General features: G+C 40.4%; 1 protein-coding gene across 2 annotated transcripts in view; it reads right to left on the bottom strand.

The window, feature by feature from the left end:
* Window positions 1-18,969, bottom strand: part of LOC139733952 (mesenchyme-specific cell surface glycoprotein-like) — a 36,608-nt gene extending 17,639 nt beyond the window's left edge. The window contains exon 1 of one of the 2 annotated variants that reach the window (XM_071644763.1): window positions 18,806-18,969. The gene's annotated coding sequence lies outside the window, so the exon portion shown is untranslated. Of the gene's footprint in view, window positions 1-3,838; window positions 4,051-18,805 lie in introns of those variants that run through there. The other variant, XM_071644764.1, reaches the window with a different exon arrangement.
* Window positions 18,970-20,501: the final 1,532 nt, after the last annotated feature.

Consider the following 20,501-nt stretch of genomic DNA (forward strand, 5'->3'; position numbering starts at 1 on the left):
CGCTTTTAACCATCATCCCTCTCAACCAAGGCGTGTGAATGGGTACCTGGTAACGCAGTATTAAAGGTAAAGATAATAACAGGGCTTTGTGTTAGAGCTGTGGCAATACTGCAAAGCTACCCTGAATAAAGAAGACACTTGTATTAATATATATAATTATGATGATGATGATAATAATGATAATAATGATAACAATTATTATCATTATTATTCGTATTATTATTATTATTATTATTATTATTATTGTTATCATTATCATTATTATTATTATCATTATTATTATTATCATCATCATTATCATACATTCATTTGGTGCTTCATACGGATATTTGAAGGCGCACGGTTTACGGGAAAATTAAGATTCAATCCAAAATAATACAAAAATACAAACATACAAGCAATGATAGCAATATGATTATTTGCACTCTTTACCATATGGTCCCATCAAATGTTTTTTTATATATTTGCCGTTCATATTACCAGCAACATTTTCGAACTGACTACAGCAACCGTTTTACTGTCGTCTTTTTATCATTTTTATAGCACAAGAGTTTGGAATCAGCAGGCATAAATCACCAGGAAAATCGCGTTACGTCAATCCAGGTTCGCTTTTGCGAATTTTGAACATGATGCGAGTATTTTTGCAAGCGTTTTCAACCTAGTTATGATTTCATGACGAACTGCTAATCATGGATGTAGGATAGTGTATAAACTAGCTCTGGGTGCTCAAGTCCACGTCAATAAGCAAAGAGACTCTCACAGTTTTATGCAGTTCCAGTTTGAGTAAGTTAATTTTATTTCTCCACTTGTAAAACAAAAATAAGTATGACAATTTCAAACATATTCACATCAGAAACATGAGTTCTCAATATATATAAATCATGTAAATATGACGACACCCACAAGCCATACATCCCACTGTCATAAAGCCCATGAGTCCGACATTAAGAAAATAAGGCCCACGGAGCCGACACATAGGGCCCCGTGTTGCATCTGTCGAAGTCGTGACCTGTTTTTGTCTTGTGTCAAACTCATTGGACTTTAATATTTGCCTAGTGTCGAACTCATGGGTTGTATTTAATGTCTCGTGGACTGTTAGTATGACTCGATCATGGACCTTTTTTCAATGTCGAACTCCCGGGCTGTATGAATCGTGGGTGTCAGTTTCATGGGATGACCCCATCAATACTACATCAAAGTAACAGCACACGTTCTTGTGCCTGGTCATACAAACAAACAGAAAACTAGAGAGGGGCCGTCAAAGGCGGCAGACCCACGCCTAAGTACAAAGTCGGGGTAAACATAATGTGCATTCGGTCATCTACCAGAATTCGGCCACTTAATTGCCAGTGTGCTTTATCACCAGCCAGTGAGTTCTACCAAAGATCGTACACTGAAGTGTACGATCTTTGGTTCTACAGTCACATCACACGCAAATCACATCATTACACATACGGTATTAACACTCATTCACGTACAGGAAAGTCCTTAAGTCTCCTCCAAAAATCCATCGAAAATCCCAAATTCCACCGTCAAAAGTGCAGAATCGGAACTTTTCCAAGCGCGCGCGAATTAAGTCCAGTTTTAAGAGTATTGTCTACGCGACGGGTCGCGGAAAAAGCGCTAAAAATCGAGAAATACGCCGTTTTCTTGCGGGATATTTTGATTATAGCAAGCCGAGAGTGTGATGATATCAAAGGTCGTATGAGTGTACGATCTTTGATGGTATCCACAAAAGCAAAAAAGAAAAACAAAATTTACGTACCCCCTAGGCAATTACCCCTATGATTAGTGTCTACGGGAATTATTCAATGCAAGGGTTGAATGCAAATGTCTACTGCACCAGTATTCGGCCACCAACGAGCGCCGCAACGTCCCCGGTGCAATTTTGCACCAACAGTGTAGAGCGCGATGCATTTTCAGCGGCCTTGCACACGCATTGACATTGAGCACGCATATCGTGCAGTGTGACTGCGACCGAGCAAAATGCTCCTCCAACGAAAAAAACAATCAATGTTAATTTGAAAAATCATCAAATATCAAAGGTCGTATGAGTGTACGATCTTTGATGGTATCCACAAAAGCAAAAAAGAAAAACAAAATTTACGTACCCCCTAGGCAATTACCCCTATGATTAGTGTCTACGGGAATTATTCAATGCAAGGGTTGAATGCAAATGTCTACTGCACCAGTATTCGGCCACCAACGAGCGCCGCAACGTCCCCGGTGCAATTTTGCACCAACAGTGTAGAGCGCGATGCATTTTCAGCGGCCTTGCACACGCATTGACATTGAGCACGCATATCGTGCAGTGTGACTGCGACCGAGCAAAATGCTCCTCCAACGAAAAAAACAATCAATGTTAATTTGAAAAATCATCAAATATCAAAGGTCGTATGAGTGTACGATCTTTGATGGTATCCACAAAAGCAAAAAAGAAAAACAAAATTTACGTACCCCCTAGGCAATTACCCCTATGATTAGTGTCTACGGGAATTATTCAATGCAAGGGTTGAATGCAAATGTCTACTGCACCAGTATTCGGCCACCAACGAGCGCCGCAACGTCCCCGGTGCAATTTTGCACCAACAGTGTAGAGCGCGATGCATTTTCAGCGGCCTTGCACACGCATTGACATTGAGCGCGCATATCGTGCAGTGTGACTGCGACCGAGCAAAATGCTCCTCCAACGAAAAAAACAATCAATGTTAATTTGAAAAATCATCAAAATACGGGCCAGTTTGTGATGACGGAGAACGAACTTTCATAAATCTAGAAGGACATAGTCCCTCAAATAGGCCTAAACGTAAATTTCGGAATTCTTACGAACATTTGAGCAGCGAAGTCGGATCGTTGGGGAGTTTATGTCTTCGTATGGTAGCGGAAAATCGCAAAGTGAGAAACGGGAAATTTTCGGAATGGTCACTATACCATGGGGTCAAAACTTCAAGGTCACACAGAATTTGCAAGGGTCAACCGATTATCACCAAAATCTAATCGATTCTTTCCTGTCAATATCCAAACATTCCCTGAACATTTCGTGCAAATCCGTTTACCCGTTCTCTTGTTATCTTGTACACAAACAAACAAACAAACAAACAAACAAACAAACAAACATACAAACAAACAAACAAACAAACAAACAAACAAACAAAAAACAAAAAAACAAACAAACAAACAAACAAACAAACAAACAAACATACGGAACCCTTTACATAACCCCCTGCCGATTTTCATCGGCGTGGGTAATAATGAACTCGAAATCGGACTGTACTAAAAGAAGTATGACGGGACCTACATGAAAGCAAGCACGTTTTGCTGTAAGACCCCCAGTAAATGATTGTGAAAGAGAAACGGAGAACGGATAGAAGTTCAGACCAGGTGATTCAATGATACAATGAAGGCAGACAGACAGCCTGTTGTTTTTCATTTAAAGTCATACACTGAGTACATTAGGTATACTTATATGGCCCATCGCTGTTCAAACTACTGCATTACAGTTACCCCGGCCTTTGCACCCAGCGGTAACACTTAGCCAAATGATCTACGCATTTTATGGAAAGTGTCTCTCAACTCGGGTTCTTGAGCGCCGGGTATTATAATCTTCAATTTTGAGGTGGACTAATCATGATATGGATACTCCTCAAAACGAATGGATTGCTAGATCCGTGAAAGCGCGTTTACTCATGTTATTGACAGCAAACAGAGGTCTTCGTGTATTTTTTTTTAACATTATCTGTTTATCTACTTTGGTCTGTAACATTTTACTCTCTGTGTGTGATCATTAATTTGTGGCATATAAATGAAAACAAACACGTACGAGCACTGTCGGTCTTACCTGCAATAACTATCGCACGAGAACTTGGACAAAGCAAAGCCGTTGCAAAATCCAACTAAAGACAGAAATGGTGATTCAGGCCAGGAAAGGGCCGTTTGCCCAGTTACCTAATTGTGTAGAGTGGTTTATGTGATTGAGAACAACGGAGACGCCTGTTGCGCAGTCGACATCCAGCCACGGACAGATTGGGAAAGCTTGCAGTTGTACTCCAGACTGCGCTGGGCTCTTTGCTACTTTGAAATGCTCGCATGCGATTTACACACGGGAGCACATACACTGACGCGAAGGACGTGGCGAGACAAAGGCCCCGTTGCATAAAAATTACAATTGTGGTAACTTTGCCATCCAATGTTAACTTCCATGGAATTCTTGATTTTGATTGGCTGTTGAGTATTGTTTCCATGGCAGTTACCATTGGATGGCAAAGTTACCACAATAGTAACTTTTATGCAACTGGGCCAAGCTTTTTTTTGTTTGTTTGTTTGTTTGTTTTTTTATATATACGCAGGGGGATAGGGTGGGGATGGGGGGGGGGCCGGGGGAGTTGATTTAGGGGAGATCAAATAACTTATACGTTGAACAATCCATGCTAAATCACAAGTAAACTCTTGAGAAACCACATTACAATTTTGTGTCATGAAATTTGCAGGGTCATTTTGTGACATATAATCAATTGACCAAGAATTAGATGTCCGTTAGATTCAAACGGCTGTAATATAGATTCAAACATTGAGAGACATAACTTTGTTCAGTTGACTGTATATGACATTTGTTGCATGAAAAAAAAAATTGCCAAATCAAAATCGATTGAGTAGTCAATTAATGTAAACCTGCTTCTTAGTATTCGAAAGAAGTCCCTCTGGCGAATGACACGCTACCATTATATCTACATTAGAAGCGTTTTACAACATGGACATGGTACACGTATAGAATGTCATTTGCTATTTGTTTGTTTGTTTGCTTGTTTGTCTTCCAATTATATTCCTCTATGCCCATTGGGCTTCATCAAATCGTGGCTAATATTGGTCACTGAAATTGTGTGAGATTTCTTCTTGTCTGTCTGTTTGTCTTAATGTTTGTACTGTCAGTGGAGGGGAGGGGAGCTTTGTGCAACCTATAAGTGGTATATCATTTCTACCAAGCAACAGTTTACTGTTGTTGTTGTTGTTGTTGTTGTTGTTGTTATCAGCCGTAGAATGCCGAGGATTTTGGTTGTTGTTTTAGGCCAAATTATAGATAAAATTATCTTCGTCAATATCGTGTTTTAGAAATTACGAGTTTCGTTTCTTTTTTATTGAAAGACAAGAGTATATATGTTAAACTTTGAATTTCAAACGCGTAGGACCACCAATATTACAAAATTACCATTATGATGTGAATGGTAGTGTGGACACTTTACAAAATTCGTGCCGATAATGAACTAACATGAACGGATTACGACGTTCTAGTTCATGCACATTCATAAACGTCGGGTTTCCTTCGAAGTTTAGTTACCTTATCAGGCGTGCAAACACGGATATACTTCGGTAAAATGTCTATAATTTGAAAACCCACAGCGCACAATCTACTGAGTGAAACAAAAATGGGGTAGTAATAATGACCACCGCAACCAAAAAGATACCATCAACGGGAGTTTAGGGGCATAAAATTTCCCCCTTTTTACCACCCTCCTTCTCACAATCCCTTGATCAAACATTGACATTACATAGTACGCAGTCTACCTATTTTGATTCGTGGCGGGGTGATTTTCACGGCACAAACACCTGTATGTCACGTGAGCTGCACGAGCACCAGTTTTTCGTCCCTTGAATGCAGCCCAGGTCATGCCTCTCTGAATTTAGCATTTTTGAATGGGAATGTCTTTATATTTTATTCTTTAAAACAGACAAAGTGAAAAAGAGTACACTTCAGGAGATGCCCGCAAACTGATAGAGCTCCTTTCATTTTCAGTAGTTCTTGTTTTTTCCCTTTCAGTGCATTTGAAGAATATTGTGTGCAGTGAGGTGAGGGATCATTCTCAAAAATATTCACTCTTAACATTACATCTTTGACATCATTGAATTTTGCCATAGCTCTATCAAAATATTACCCACCCCCCCCCCCCACAAACAAAACAAAAAACTAGAGAGGCCGTCAAAGGTGGCAGATCCACGCCTTAGTGGCTCTACAGAATGTATCGCAATACTTTACTATGGGGTTAAAATTACAAGATCACATAGAAATTGCGTGGGTAATGAAAAAGAGTGCGAAGCGGTGATGTTGACATAGGGTAAGCCTACCAGTATTCGGTCACCTACCGGAATTCGGTAACTTAATCACTAATCACCAGCCAGTGAGTTCTACTGTATAACACACGCAAATTACACCATTTCACACACTGGCACACTCATTCACAACAGGAAAGTCCCTTGTTCCCCTCCAAAAATCCATCGAAATACCCGAATTCCACCGTCAAAAGTGTAGAATCGGCGCGACTTTTCCAAAGCGCGCGAGAATTAAGCCCATTATTTTAAGAGTACGGGTCGCCGAAAAAGCGCTAAAAATTGAGAAATATGGCGTTTTCTTCCGTTTTTTTTTTTCTTTTTTTGCTTATCGTGTGGTGGTATCCGCAAAAACGCTAAAGAAAAACAAAATTTCCGTACGTGCCGATGCAGTGATTCAATGTACAAGGGTTGAATGCAAGTGTCGACTGCACCAGTATTCGGTCACCAACGAGCGCCGTAACGTCCCCGGTGCAATTTTGCGCCAACAAGGTAGTGCGCGGCGCATTTTTCAGCGGCCTTGATGAACACGCACTGACTTTGAACGCGCATGTCACCTGACCGAATTCTGATCGCGGTGACCGTATTCTGGGGAATTTTCAAAGTGATATATTTTGGGATTTTGTGAAATTCTCTAAAATATTTAACAAAACAAAAAATTAGATTAAAGAAATTCAGAAGGACTAGTCCCTCAAATAAACGTAAATTTCGGAATTCTTACGAACATTTAATGTTCGTAATTCCCTAACAAAAATTTCCTGTGGTACTCCCTGTGGTACTTGTCGGTACCACACAATGTACCACACACTTGTAATGTTACCACAGGAACTGTGTGGTACTGTACCACAGGCTTGTAGGGTACTCCCTGTAGTACTTGTCAGTACCACACAATGTACCACACAAAATCAATGTTACCACAGGAACTGTGTGGCACTGTATTACAGGCTCATGTGGTACTCCCTGTGGTACTTGTCGGTATCACACAATGTACCACACAAATATATGTTACCACAGGAACTGTGTGGTACTGTATTACAGGCTCGTGTGGTACTCCCTGTGGTACTTGTCAGTACCACACATGTACAACACAAACATATGTCAGCACAGGCATTGATGTGTGGTACAGGACAGTACCACAGGATAGTACAACAGGTATTGTCCTGTGGTATTTCAGTACATACCACAGGACAGTACCATAGGACAGTACCATAGGACAGTACCACAGGACATTACCATAGGAACTGTCCTGTGGTATTTTGGGACATTACCACATGACAGTACCAGTGCACGGCGCATTTTTTCAGCGGCCTTGATGAACGCGCACTGACTGTCTTTGAACGCGCATATCACCTGACCGAATTCTGATCGTTGTGACCGTATTCTGGGGAATTTTCAAGGTGATATATTTTTGGGATTTTGTGAAATTCTGTGAAATATTCAACAAAATGAAACTGAGATTATAGAAATTCAGAAGGACTAGTCCCTCAAATAAACGTAGATTTCGGAATTCTTACGAACATTCAATGTTCGTAATTCCCTAACAAAAATGTCCTGTGGAACTCCCTGTGGTACTTGTCGGTACCACACAATGTACCACATAAAAACCAATGTTACCACATGTTACTGTGTGGCACTATATTACAGGCTCGTGTGGTACTCCCTGTGGTACTTGTCGGTATCACACAATGTACCACACAAATATATGTTACCACAGGAACTGTGAAGTACTGTGTCACAGGCTCGTGTGGTACTCCCTGTGGTATTTGTCAGTACCACACACCATGTACAACACAAACATATGTCAGCACAGGCATTGATGTGTGGTACAGGACAGTACCACAGGACAGTACAACAGGTATTGTCCTGTGGTATTTTAGGACGTACCACAGGACAGTACCATAGGACAGTACCACAGGAACTGTCCTGTGGTATTTTGGGACATTACCACATGACAGTACCAGAGGACATTACCACAGGAAAGTACCACAGGACAGTACCACAAGACTTTACCACAGGACAGTACCACAGGTCCAGTACCACAGGACAGTACCATAGGAACTGTCCTGTGGTATTTTGGAACATTACCACAGGACCAGTACCACAGGACAGTACCACATACCGATACCACAGGGCAGTACCAAACAGCATTAACACAGGACAGTACCACAGGAACTGTCCTGTGGTATTTTGGGACACTACGACAGGACCAGTACCACAGGACAGTACCACAGGAACTGTCCTGTGGCAACTTGGGACAGTACCACAGGTCATTACCACATCACTACTACCACAGGGTAGTACCACACGTTATCATAGGAAAGTACCACACAGCATTACCACAGGACAGTACCACAGGAACTGTCCTGTGATATTTTGGGACATTACCACAGGACAGAACCACAGGACATTACCACAGGACAGTACCACAGGACATTACCACAGGACAATACCGCAGGAACTGTCCTGTGGTATTTTACGACATTTACCACAGGACAATACCACACAGCAGTACCACACAGAAGTACCACACAGCAAACGCTGAGAAAATACAACAGAAACTACCACAGGAAAATGCCACAAGATATAATTCCTGTGGTATTTTGGGACATTTACCACAGGACAGTACCACACAGCAGTACCACACAGGAGTACCACACAGCAAAACCCTGCAGTATCGCACACCAGTACCACACAGCAGTACCACACAGAAGTACCACACAACAAAACCTAAGAAAATACAACAGAAAGTACCACAGGAAAATACCACAGGATATAATTCCTGTGGTATTTTGGGGCATTTACCACAGGACAGTACCACACAGCAGTACCACACACTAGTACCACACAGTATCGCACACCAGTACCACTCGGAAGTACCACACAGAAGTACCACACAGCAAAACATAAGAAAATACAACAGAAAGTACCACAGGAAAATACCACAGGATATAATTCCTGTGGTATTTTGGGACATTTACCACAGGACAGTACCACACAGCAGTACCACACAGGAGTACCACACAGTATCGCACACCAGTACCACACAGAAGTACCACACAGAAGTACCACACAGCAAAACTTATGAAAATACAACAGAAAGTATACCACAGGAAAATACCATAGGATCTTCCTGTGGTATTTTGGGACATATACCACCGGACTACCATAGGACAATATCACACAGCAGTAACTGCTGTGTGATATTGTCCTGTGGTAGTCCGGTGGTATATGTCCCAAAATACCACAGGAAGATCATATTATGGTACCGTTACACAAAGAAGTACCATACAGTGCTACTATCACACATTAGTACCACATAGCAATACCACGCAACAATACTACGAGGCAAAAGCACACATATACAATAGAAAGTACCACAGAAAAATACCACAGGATATTCTTGGGTTGTTTTTTTTTCTTGACATTTTATACCACAGGACTATCACATCAGGAGAATATCACACAGCAGTACCACACAGGAGTACCACAGAGCAAAATCTTAAGGCAGAACCAACTGAAATAACAAAAAAAAACCCACATATTCCTCAATTAATTGATAGATGAATTATGCTGTGAATTATAGCAATTGACTTTCCATCATTACTTAACCTGTCCTATACTCCTACAGTATCACCTATTAAGTGAAAGTGCTGATGTAAAGCATGTGATACTACATGTGGTACTTCTGTGGTACTCCTGTGGTACTCCTGTGGTACAAATTTTTACATAGCTCATGAATATTCATAAAAAGCAATCTAGATTTTAGTAAATACGTAAAAGACTTAAAAAGTCAAAGTATTAATGATGGGACTTACTTTGAACTTTATTAAAGATTGTTTGATAATGTTACGTTATTCCCCACATCATAGATATTGTTATGAAAGTGTAATTTCATATCTTGATAATGAAATATTACCGAGTTAGTAACCATGCCTTAATGCATTACGGATAGATGGGCATATGTACTGATACGACCGATGACTTACTAGGAATAGGATGACTATATAGATCTACATAGGACTAGAATGACACTAGGCCATATATCATGAGACTGTTGTTTGAGGTTATGTTAGGACAGGGAGGTGGAAGAACTTTCTTCCACCTCCCTGGTTAGGAGTAGGACAGGTTATTAAGTAGGGCCATGTTTGTCCTGAAATCCATCACTCGCCTATCACAAGTATTCCTGGATATGTGGCTATTGATTCTCCCAGATTTTTTTTTCGATCCATCCTGTGTGGTACTCTCCTGTGGTACCATGGTACTGCTGTGTGGTACTGCCCTGTGGTAATGCTGTGTGGTAATGACCTGTGGTACTGTCCTGTGGTAATGTCCCCAAAATGATGTGAATGGTAGTGTGGACACTTTACAAAATTCGTGCCGATAATGAACTAACATGAACGGATTACGACGTTATAGTTCATGCACATTCATAAACGTCGGGTTTCCTTCGAAGTTTAGTTACCTTATCAGGCATGCAAACACGGTTATACTTCGGTAAAATGCCTATAATTTGAAAACCCACAGCGCACAATCTACTGAGTGAAACAAAAATGGGATAGTAATAATGACCACCGCAACCAAAAAGACACCATCAACGGGAGTTTAGGGGCATAAAATTGCCCCCCCCCCCTCTTTTTACCACCCTCCTTTTCACAATCCCTTGATCAAACATTGACATTACATAGTACGCAGTCTACCTAATTTGATTCGTGGCGGTGTGATTTTCACGGCACAAACACCTGTATATCACGTAAGCTGCACGAGCACCAGTTTTTCGTCCCTTGAATGCAGCCCAGGTCATGCCTCTCTGAATTTAGCATTTTTGAATGGGAATGTCTTTTTTATTCTATTCTTTAAAACAGACAAAGCGAAAAAGAGTAGACTTCAGGAGATGCCCGCAAACTGAATAGAGCTCCTTTCATTTTCATTAGTTCTTGTTTTTTCCCTTTCAGTGCATTTGAAGAATATTGTGTGCAGTGAGGTGTGGGATCATTCTCAAAAATATTCACTCTTAACGTTACATCTTTGACATCATTGAATTTTGCCATAGCTCCATTAAAATATTACCTCCCCCTCCCCCATAAAAAAAAAAGAAACTAGAGGGGCCGTCAAAGGTGGCAGACCCACGCCTTAAGGGCTTTTTACACTTGTAAAATTTTGCTTAGCCCCGGACCAACGGTGGGGCTAAGGGGGGGGGGGGGGCCTTAGCCCCACCGTTGGTACGGGACTATCCTTAGCCCACTTTCTGTTTACACTCGTTTTTGCCAAAGTGGGCTAGCCCCACCGATAGTACGGTACTATCTGGCCCTGCAAAATAGCAGGGGTTAGCACCGCAATTGCGGTGCCAAGCAAGTGAGTGTAAACAGAACGAAAAAATGATCCTGGGCTAAGCGACGGAGACGAAGTCCGACCCTCACTGACCAATCAGAAACGAGGTAATCAAGTGCTGCCGGTGCGTGCGTGTACGTGTACAGTACACAGCGTAATTATGAATATTCATGTGGTTTGGAAAGTCCGGGGCTAAGAAATACGAGTGTAAAAAGGTCAGTTTTCTCCTTAGCCCCGGACAAGAGATAGTACGGGACTAATTGGCGAGTGTAAAAAGCTGAAAAAAATTGGTACGGGACTAACGATAGTCCTGGGTCAGAGAAAGTCCGGGGTTAAGAAACACAAGTGTAAAAAGCCCTTTAGTGGCTCTACAGAATGTAATTGCAATACTTTACTATGGGGTCAAAACTACAAGGTCACATAGAATTTGCGTGGGTAATGAAAAAGAGTGCGAAGCGGTGATCTTGACATAGGGTATAAGCCTACCAGTATTCGGTCACCTACCGGAATTCGGTAACTTAATCACTTATCACCAGCCAGTTAGTTCTGCTGTAACAACACACACAAATTACACCATTTCACATACTGGCATACTCATTCGCAACAGGAAAGTCCTTTAATCCCCTCCCAAAATCCATCGAAAAACCCAAATTCCACCGTCAAAAGTGCCGAATCGGCGCGACTTTTCCAAAGCGCGCGAGAATTAAGCCCATTATTTTAAGAGTACGGGTCGCCGAAAAAGCGCTAAAAATTGAGAAATATGGCGTTTTCTTGCGTTTTTTTTTTTTTTTTTTTTTTTTTGCTTATCGCTAGGTCAGAGTGTGATGGTATCCGCAAAAACGCTGAAGAAAAACAAAATTTCCGTACGTGCCAATGCAGTGATTCAATGTACAAGGGTTGAATGCAAGTGTCGACTGCACCAGTATTCGGTCACCAACGAGCGCCGCAACGTTCCCGGTGCAATTTTGCGCCAACAAGGTAGTGCGTGACGCATTTTTCAGCGGCCTTGATGAACACGCACTGACTTTGAACGCGCATGTCACCTGGGGGGCATTTCATCAACGAGTTCGTCGGAGTTTTCACCGACAAATTTGCTATCAGCCAATCAGACGCAAGGATTTCATTAGCTTTTAACAGTTGTCAGTGTAAATCCTTGCATCTGATTGGCTGATAGCAAATTTGTCGGTGAAAACCTCCGACGAACTCGTTGATGAAACGCCCCCCTGACCGAATTCAGATCGCGGTGACCGTATTCTGGGGAATTTTCAAGGTGATATATTTTGGGATTTTGTGGAATTCTTTGAAGTATTTAACACAGTGAAAACTGAGATTCAGAAGGACTAGTCCCTCAAATAAACGTAAATTTCGGAATTCTTACGAACATTCAATGTTCGTAATTCCCTAACAAAAATGTCCTGTGGTACTCCCTGTGGTACTTGTCAGTACCACACAATGCACCACACAAAATCAATGTTACCACAGGAACTGTGTGGCACTGTATTACAGGCTCGTGTGGTACTCCCTGTGGTACTTGTCGGTATCACACAATGTACCACACAAATATATGTTACCACAGGAACTGTGAATATCCAAGTACTGTGTCACAGGCTCGTGTGGTACTCCCTGCATGTGTTACTGCGTCGGTTGAGAATGATAAGGGCGTTAAGTGACCACAAAACATATAGTGTTCGAGAAGACTTAAAGCCCTTCTCATTCTCAGCAGACGTAAATGTCAGTACCACACATGAACAACACAAACATATGTCAGCACAGGCGTTGATGTGTGGTACAGGACAGTACCACAGGACAGTACAACAGGTATTGTCCTGTGGTATTTTAGGACGTACCACAGGACAGTACCATAGGACAGTATCACAGGAACTGTCCTATGGTATTTTGGGACATTTCCACATGACAGTACCAAAGGACATTACCACAGGACAGTACCACAGGACAGTACCACAAGACTTTACCACAGGACAGTACCACAGGTCCAGTACCACAGGACAGTACCATAGGAACTGTCCTGTGGTATTCCGGAACATTACCACAGGACCAGTACCACAGGACAGTACCACATACCGATACCACAGGGCAGTACCACACAGCATTAACACAGGACAGTACCACAGGAACTGTCCTGTGGTATTTTGGGACACTACGACAGGACCAGTACCACAGGACATTATCACAGGACAGTACCATGCACATACCATTACCAAAGGGCAGTACCACACAGCATTACCACAGGACAGTACCACAGGACCAGTACCACAGGACAGTACCACAGGAACTGTCCTGTGGTAATTTGGGACAGTACCACAGATCATTACCACACACTACTACCACAGGGTAGTACCACACGTTATCATAGGAAAGTATAACACGTACCACACAGCATTACCACAGGACAGAACCACAGGACATTACCACAGCAGTTATTACCACAGCAGTAACTGCTGTGTGATATTTCCTGTGGTAGTCCGATGGTATATGTCCCAAAATACCACAGGAAGATCCTATGGTACTGTTCCACACAGAAGTACCACACAGCATAGTATCACACAGTAGCACCACATAGCAATACCACACAACAATACCACGAGGCTAAAGCACACTCGATGTTATAGGCCTACAATAGAAAGTACCACAGAAAAATACCACAGGATATTCTTGGTAGGTTTTTTTTTTTCTTGACATTTTATACCACAAGACTATCACATCAGGAGATATCACACAGCAGTACCACACAGGAGTACCAGACAGAAAAATCTTAAGGCAGAACCAACGGAAATAACAAAAAACAAAAACAAAAAACAAAAGCACCACATATTCCTCAATTGATTGATAGATGAGTTATGCTGTGAATTATAGCAATTGATTTTCCATCATTACTTAACCTGTCCTATACTCCTACAGTATTACCTATTAAGTGAAAGTGCTTATGTAAAGCATATGATACTTCATGTGGTACTTCTGTGGTACTTCTGTGGTACTCCTGTGGTACAAATTTTTACATAGCTCATGAATATTCATAAAAAGCAATCTAGATTTTAAAGTATTAATGATGGGACTTACTTTGAACTTTATTAAAGATTGTCTAATAATGTTACGTTATTCCCAACATCATAAATATTGTTATGAAAGTGTAATCTCATATCTTGATAATAAAGTATTATCAAGTTTGATAGTAACCATGCCTTAATACATTAATGTCCCAAAATACCACAGGACAGTTCCTGTGGTACTGTTCTGTGGTACTGGTCCTGTGGTACTCTCCTGTGGTACTCTCCTGTGGCACTGTCCTGTGGTACTGTCCTGTGGTACTCTCCTGTAGTACTGCCCTGTGGTACTGCCCTGTGGTACGTCCCAAAATACCACAGGACAATTCCTGTGGTACTGTCCTGTGGTACTCTCTTGTGGTACTGTCCTGTGGTTCTTTTGTCCTTTGGTACTGTCCTGTGGTAATTACCACAGAAGTACACAGGACTTTTTGTAAGGGATTGAGCAGCGAAGTCCGTTGTCTGGGAGTTCTGTTTTCGTATGGTAGCGGTAAATGTGCAAAGTTAGAAACTGGAAAATGTTCGGAGTGGTCACCCCATCATACTATACTATGGGGTCAAAACTACACGGTCACACAGAATTGGAGAGGTCAACCGATTACCACCAAAATCTATTCGACTCTTTCCTTCACTATCCAAAAATTCCGTGAACATTTGATGCAAATCCGTTCACCCGTTCTCTTGTCATCTTGTACACAAACAAACAAACAAACACAAACAAACAAACATACGGAACTCTTTACATAACCCCCTGCCGATTTTCATCGGCGTGGGTTAAACACACACACACACACACACACACACACACACACACACACACATAGGGACCTACAATGTGGCACACTCGTTTAAATTAGCATTCAAAAATAATTCGTCAGGTGTGCTATCATTTGCTTGAGGTCCTCGTTCTCATTATTCTGCAACGCGTTAATTGCTTTCTGGGGAAAGCAAACATTGCAAAAGACTGTTTAAAAGAACATGGTCAATATTTGGAGAAAATACTAATAAAGTGTAGATAATAAATCATTGCATATCAATATTAATCGGTTTGGCTATTTTATTGTTTCTACGAACAAACTTATATATGACATGATATTTGCAGAAGTAAGCATGTTGTTTTTCACTGTTACATTAGAAGAGGTGATTTCACATGCATGGTGTATAGTTATAATCATCAAACATGATCGTTATGCTTTTAATGTAACGCAAAAAAATCACGCACGGATGTTATGTGTAGAAAACTGCGCATAACAATTTATGTTAATTATGTATATTTATCCTGCCCCACAACGTTAATCAGTTAGCGCACTATTTGTGGGATTGAACACGAAGATAAATGCTGTAAACCTTTGATTGTGTCACCGAGGAAAAAGCCATTAACCAAATACCATAGATCTGTAAGTCTAGACAGGCGGGGAGGTGGGAAGAGCGATGCTAACTTCACGCCGTGTACCTTGATACCATTACGTAATCCCGAGAACCATGTTCAGTTCAAACTATAAGAATAGGTGGTAGGCAAATAGGCATAGGAATAGGATTTAGGATTTTAGGAGTAGACGGTTAGATTCGTAGGATTGTATCTGAAGATGCCCACACCTTTGTTAAATCTTGTACTTAACATAGTGATTAATGTATCTGGGCTCTAAAAAACGACGTGAAACTGACGTCTTTTTTCTTTGTTTGTTTCAGTCAAAATCACGTCTTTATGACGTCTTTTTTCTCAATACAGGAAAAAAGGTCGTAAATTGACAAGTAAACGACATGTTTATGACATTATTCTAACATGATATTTTGTCTTTCAAGTAGTAACCTAAACATCATTAACATGATTAAGGCGTCTTTGTACGACCACCTAGACGTCTTTTTTACGTCTTCCATTTGAGCAAAGACAAGACATTTTGATGTCAGTCTAAGACTTTTAAATGACGTCCATTATCTGTATTCATTTACGTCGTTAAGACGACATATTACGACACCTTTCTGACGTCTAAATATGACTTTTATACGTCTTCCATTTGAGCAAAGTAACGTATTTCTGTCGACAGTTTACGACGTCTTTCTGACGACAGCGCTGACGTGAAATAGACGTCATTCTGACGTGTCTCTACTCTCAGGGTAACCGGATCTCCTTTTTCGTATTATGTGACATGATATCTTTGATTTGATTTAAGTTCATTCAGTCTTACCTTTTTACACTCACATCCATAAAAAGTGAGCACATAAGGTGTCATATCCGAATCGTCAGGATTTCTTTTTTTTTTCTTTATCTTTTTTTTTTTGGGGGGGGGGTGGGGGTGGGAAGCACAAGTGTCATTCACTGAGGAGAACTGTTACATCAAATGAAAGTGAAAAGCCCAATATTTTTGTAGAGTGAGTAGTGCATGCATTGATGACGATGTACATAATATACTTCGTATCTCATGATTGGATGGATTATCATCAAGTGATATTTACTTTTTTGTTTTGTTTTATTCTGTTATTTTTGTTTTATCACACGTCCGTGCATTATAGCCACGAATAGGCCTACTTTCATGGGTAGTCAATGGCGTAAATGAACTTTATTCGCTACTACGTAAGAGCGCCGCCATTGGCCATTCTAGAGCTAAAACTCCCTTCGTTATAGTCCTGACTCACCCTAAGACCTCGGTGAAAAAAAAAAAAAAAAAAAAAAAAAAAAAAAACCTGCACGTGGGCTTTAGTGGGAGTGCAATGCAATCCAGTATAGTGCATCATAGAGATCATGCACCGCTTATATATTATGATAGACCCTATTAAGTGAGAGATTTCACTGATGACCGTGACGTAATAAAGACAAGTCAATAGAAACCGAGCTAAGGTAATTTCACGATGATACAGAGGAAGGAAGTGACAGCCCACAGTGGATGAGCCGAGACGACTTTTGATATGACAGGTGGCGCGTCAGAACGAATCATCAAATTGGCAACTCGTATTTAAGGCAGGGCAATATGCCTAACAAAATAGATATTTATTTGGTAATGACTATTGCATGCAAAGTGCACTAACAGTATCGAAAGGCATCGAGTATGTACTCGTGGCCGAATTGCTTATATGATATCCTTAGAGAAAAAAAAAACCATTGAAAATTTAAACACAATAGTAAATTAGCTTCTTTTCGTGTTTAGAGTAAATTATATATATATATATATATATATATATATATATATATATATATTATTATTATTATTATTATTATGTATGTGTGTGTGTATGTTGCGTCGAGCAATGTAATATGACGAATTGTTGGCGGTGTTGTTTGATATTTATATGCTATTGAACATTCATAAAATTATTATATAATTGAGTTACACGTGTGGAAAAATTCAAATGATATTTACTCGTGCAATTCTTTTTATATTTGCAGGAATGATAAAAGATTTTCCTCAATTTTCCTTTTAAGCAAATAATAAACGAAATCATATTTTAACCCACAGCATACTCTCTGTGCGTCAATCTTACATCAAAATACTTTGCGGGTATAGAAAAATATCTTAATGGTACACTACTTTATCTCTGTTTGGACTTAGAAGAGTAACAAGGACAGTCAGCATGATGACGACATTACGTCAACATGTACGAACAAAGATATCATAAAATACGTTCACATGGTTATAAGGATATGATTAAATGGATGAAGCCTATGTCATTTTTTCATCACACACTGCAATCCAGTATCATTAATGTCTATGTACACTTGAACGAGAAATTCTCGAAGTCAAATATAGGCCTATATCGGTGCATCCTTTTGCTCATTTTTGGGAGGGGGTTAAAGGATGCTATACCCCACCTACGTCCTCATTTGACTTCAGTGCTGAGAGTGGAACCTCATAATATTGTAGTCATGGGTAATCATGATAATGAATGATTGATGCTATAGCACTACTGGAACTGCAATAGAAAATGAGATGTAACAATAATGTTTCTATTACAGTGGCGGATCCAGAGGGGGACGCATCCGGCGCACGCCCCACCCCTTTATTTTTCGCCAAAAACAAAAGAAATAAAAAGAAAAAAATGAAATGAAACCCGGAAGCGGCACCAGAGATATTATTTGCGCCCCCCCCCCCCCTTTACAGAATTCCTGGATTCGCCCCTGTATTACCATTACTTAAGTGTAAGTATCACTATCGGTGGCAGTATAGTATTATAACAATATCATCAAAATTATCATTTTTATAAAAGAATAAAGCAGCAGTTCGGTAATCATTTCAGTACAGTAACATAATCATTTCAAGACAGAACCAGATACTTTTTGTCGTCTCTCCCAACCCTCTCTGTTAGCAATTAGCAAGACTTACCTTCTGAGAGCCACAGTAGATGAACGTTATCAAGTCCTGATCTTCAACACGAATGGTAGAAACAGTAATACTTCGAAAAAGTGCAAAAAAATGCGCGTTATATACGTTTACCCTTCACCCTGCTCGATATCCACTTTTAACTCTGACGAAATGCAAACAAGTCCAATGCCAACACTCGAGCCGTTCCCATGAAAACGAACGTCTACTTTTACATCACATCTCTGTATCCTAAGGCAATGATTGTTTTTTTCCACCTGCCTCCACCAGGTTTGTCTCGTATCAAGTCGTTTGGTTAAAAATAAGATAAATCCGACCATTTTAATCTACTTATCATAACAGTAATTTATTGATGAATCACACTAACGCCTTGAAGTATTCAAGTAGAGAAAAACACCACTTAAGAATATCCGAATTCTTTCGTTTCAGTTTCGGTTTCATCACCTTGTTTTGATCTTGATTTGAAGAAATAAAATCATTATGGTTAATCGACTACAATATTCTTATCATAATACAAAGGAGAGTATATAGATAGGACTTACTTGAATAATTGAAATTACGTGTACATAAGAACATACATTGTGTTTCAAAGTAGAGGTGTAAGTGAAGAGTTTGTTTGCAAAAACCGATAAGTCCATATTTGCCAAATGGAGATATTTGCGATTAAAGGTCAAGAAAAATAAAGAGAATAATAAGAAAATTTGTGCTTCTTTTGACCATAACTTCAAAAATGTACCTTTATATGTAGTGACCAATTTATCATTTAAAAGGTATTATTTTGTACTTTATGACAAAGACCGTACTTCAAAATCTTCAAAAATGGACTTATCGGTTTTTGCAAACAAACTCTTCAAGTCATTAACGATCAAACGTGTTTTCAGGGAAACAATTGTTTACCTTGGCAGCTATTGGAGTGCCAATACTTCTTTTGTTTGTTTGTTTGTTTGACTGTTTGTTATTTTGATCTTTTACATGCTGGTATGTCTCCATTAATTTTCGGAATACACATGATATTCTTTTTTTTTTTCAAACTGAGCCCTTCATTTTACCACGTGAAAAAAAAAAGTTCAAGTGCTTGTCATACAGACTGATCGTTATACGTATATAGGCATGATATCCCACCCTGGCAATCTTTCTGGTACAATTCTGATCCTCTAAGCATCTTTTCTAGAGGAGTAAGTCTTTTGTAATCTGCATTAAATTGTCCAATTCCCTCGATTTCACTTTTATCTTTAGAAATCAGTAGGCCTACACTCACTCTTTTGACTCTTTTGATATGAACTTCGAGTTTATACGGTCAATTTCTTCCCCCGCGAAAGAGAAAATATGTTAACGCGCGCTCACACACACACATACACACACACACACACACACACACACACACACACACACGCACACGTACATGACAGTACCTAGCACGTATCTCATCCGTAGTCACCCGGAGGTGCACACGCAAATCATTTTTACCCGCAACCATGTTTAGGCCCTGTCACACCTTTCCGGGCAAGCTACGCGGGCTTGTTGCCTGTGGGGATTTTCCAGCACCCCGGACAATTTCAGAGGGCGGACAAGGATTTGGGCGAGTTTTGCATGTGTCTTACTTGCTGGACACGTTCTACGTAAGTTTTATTTGCGGGTATTCTGTGTGACCTGCGTGCCAGGTGCGTGGGGGCTGACAACTCAGAAAAGGAATTCGAAG

This window comes from Diadema antillarum, unplaced genomic scaffold, assembly GCF_040938485.1.
Source record: "Diadema antillarum isolate AM-2024a unplaced genomic scaffold, OU_Dant_1.0 seq00000507_RagTag, whole genome shotgun sequence".
NCBI lineage: Eukaryota > Metazoa > Echinodermata > Echinoidea > Diadematoida > Diadematidae > Diadema > Diadema antillarum.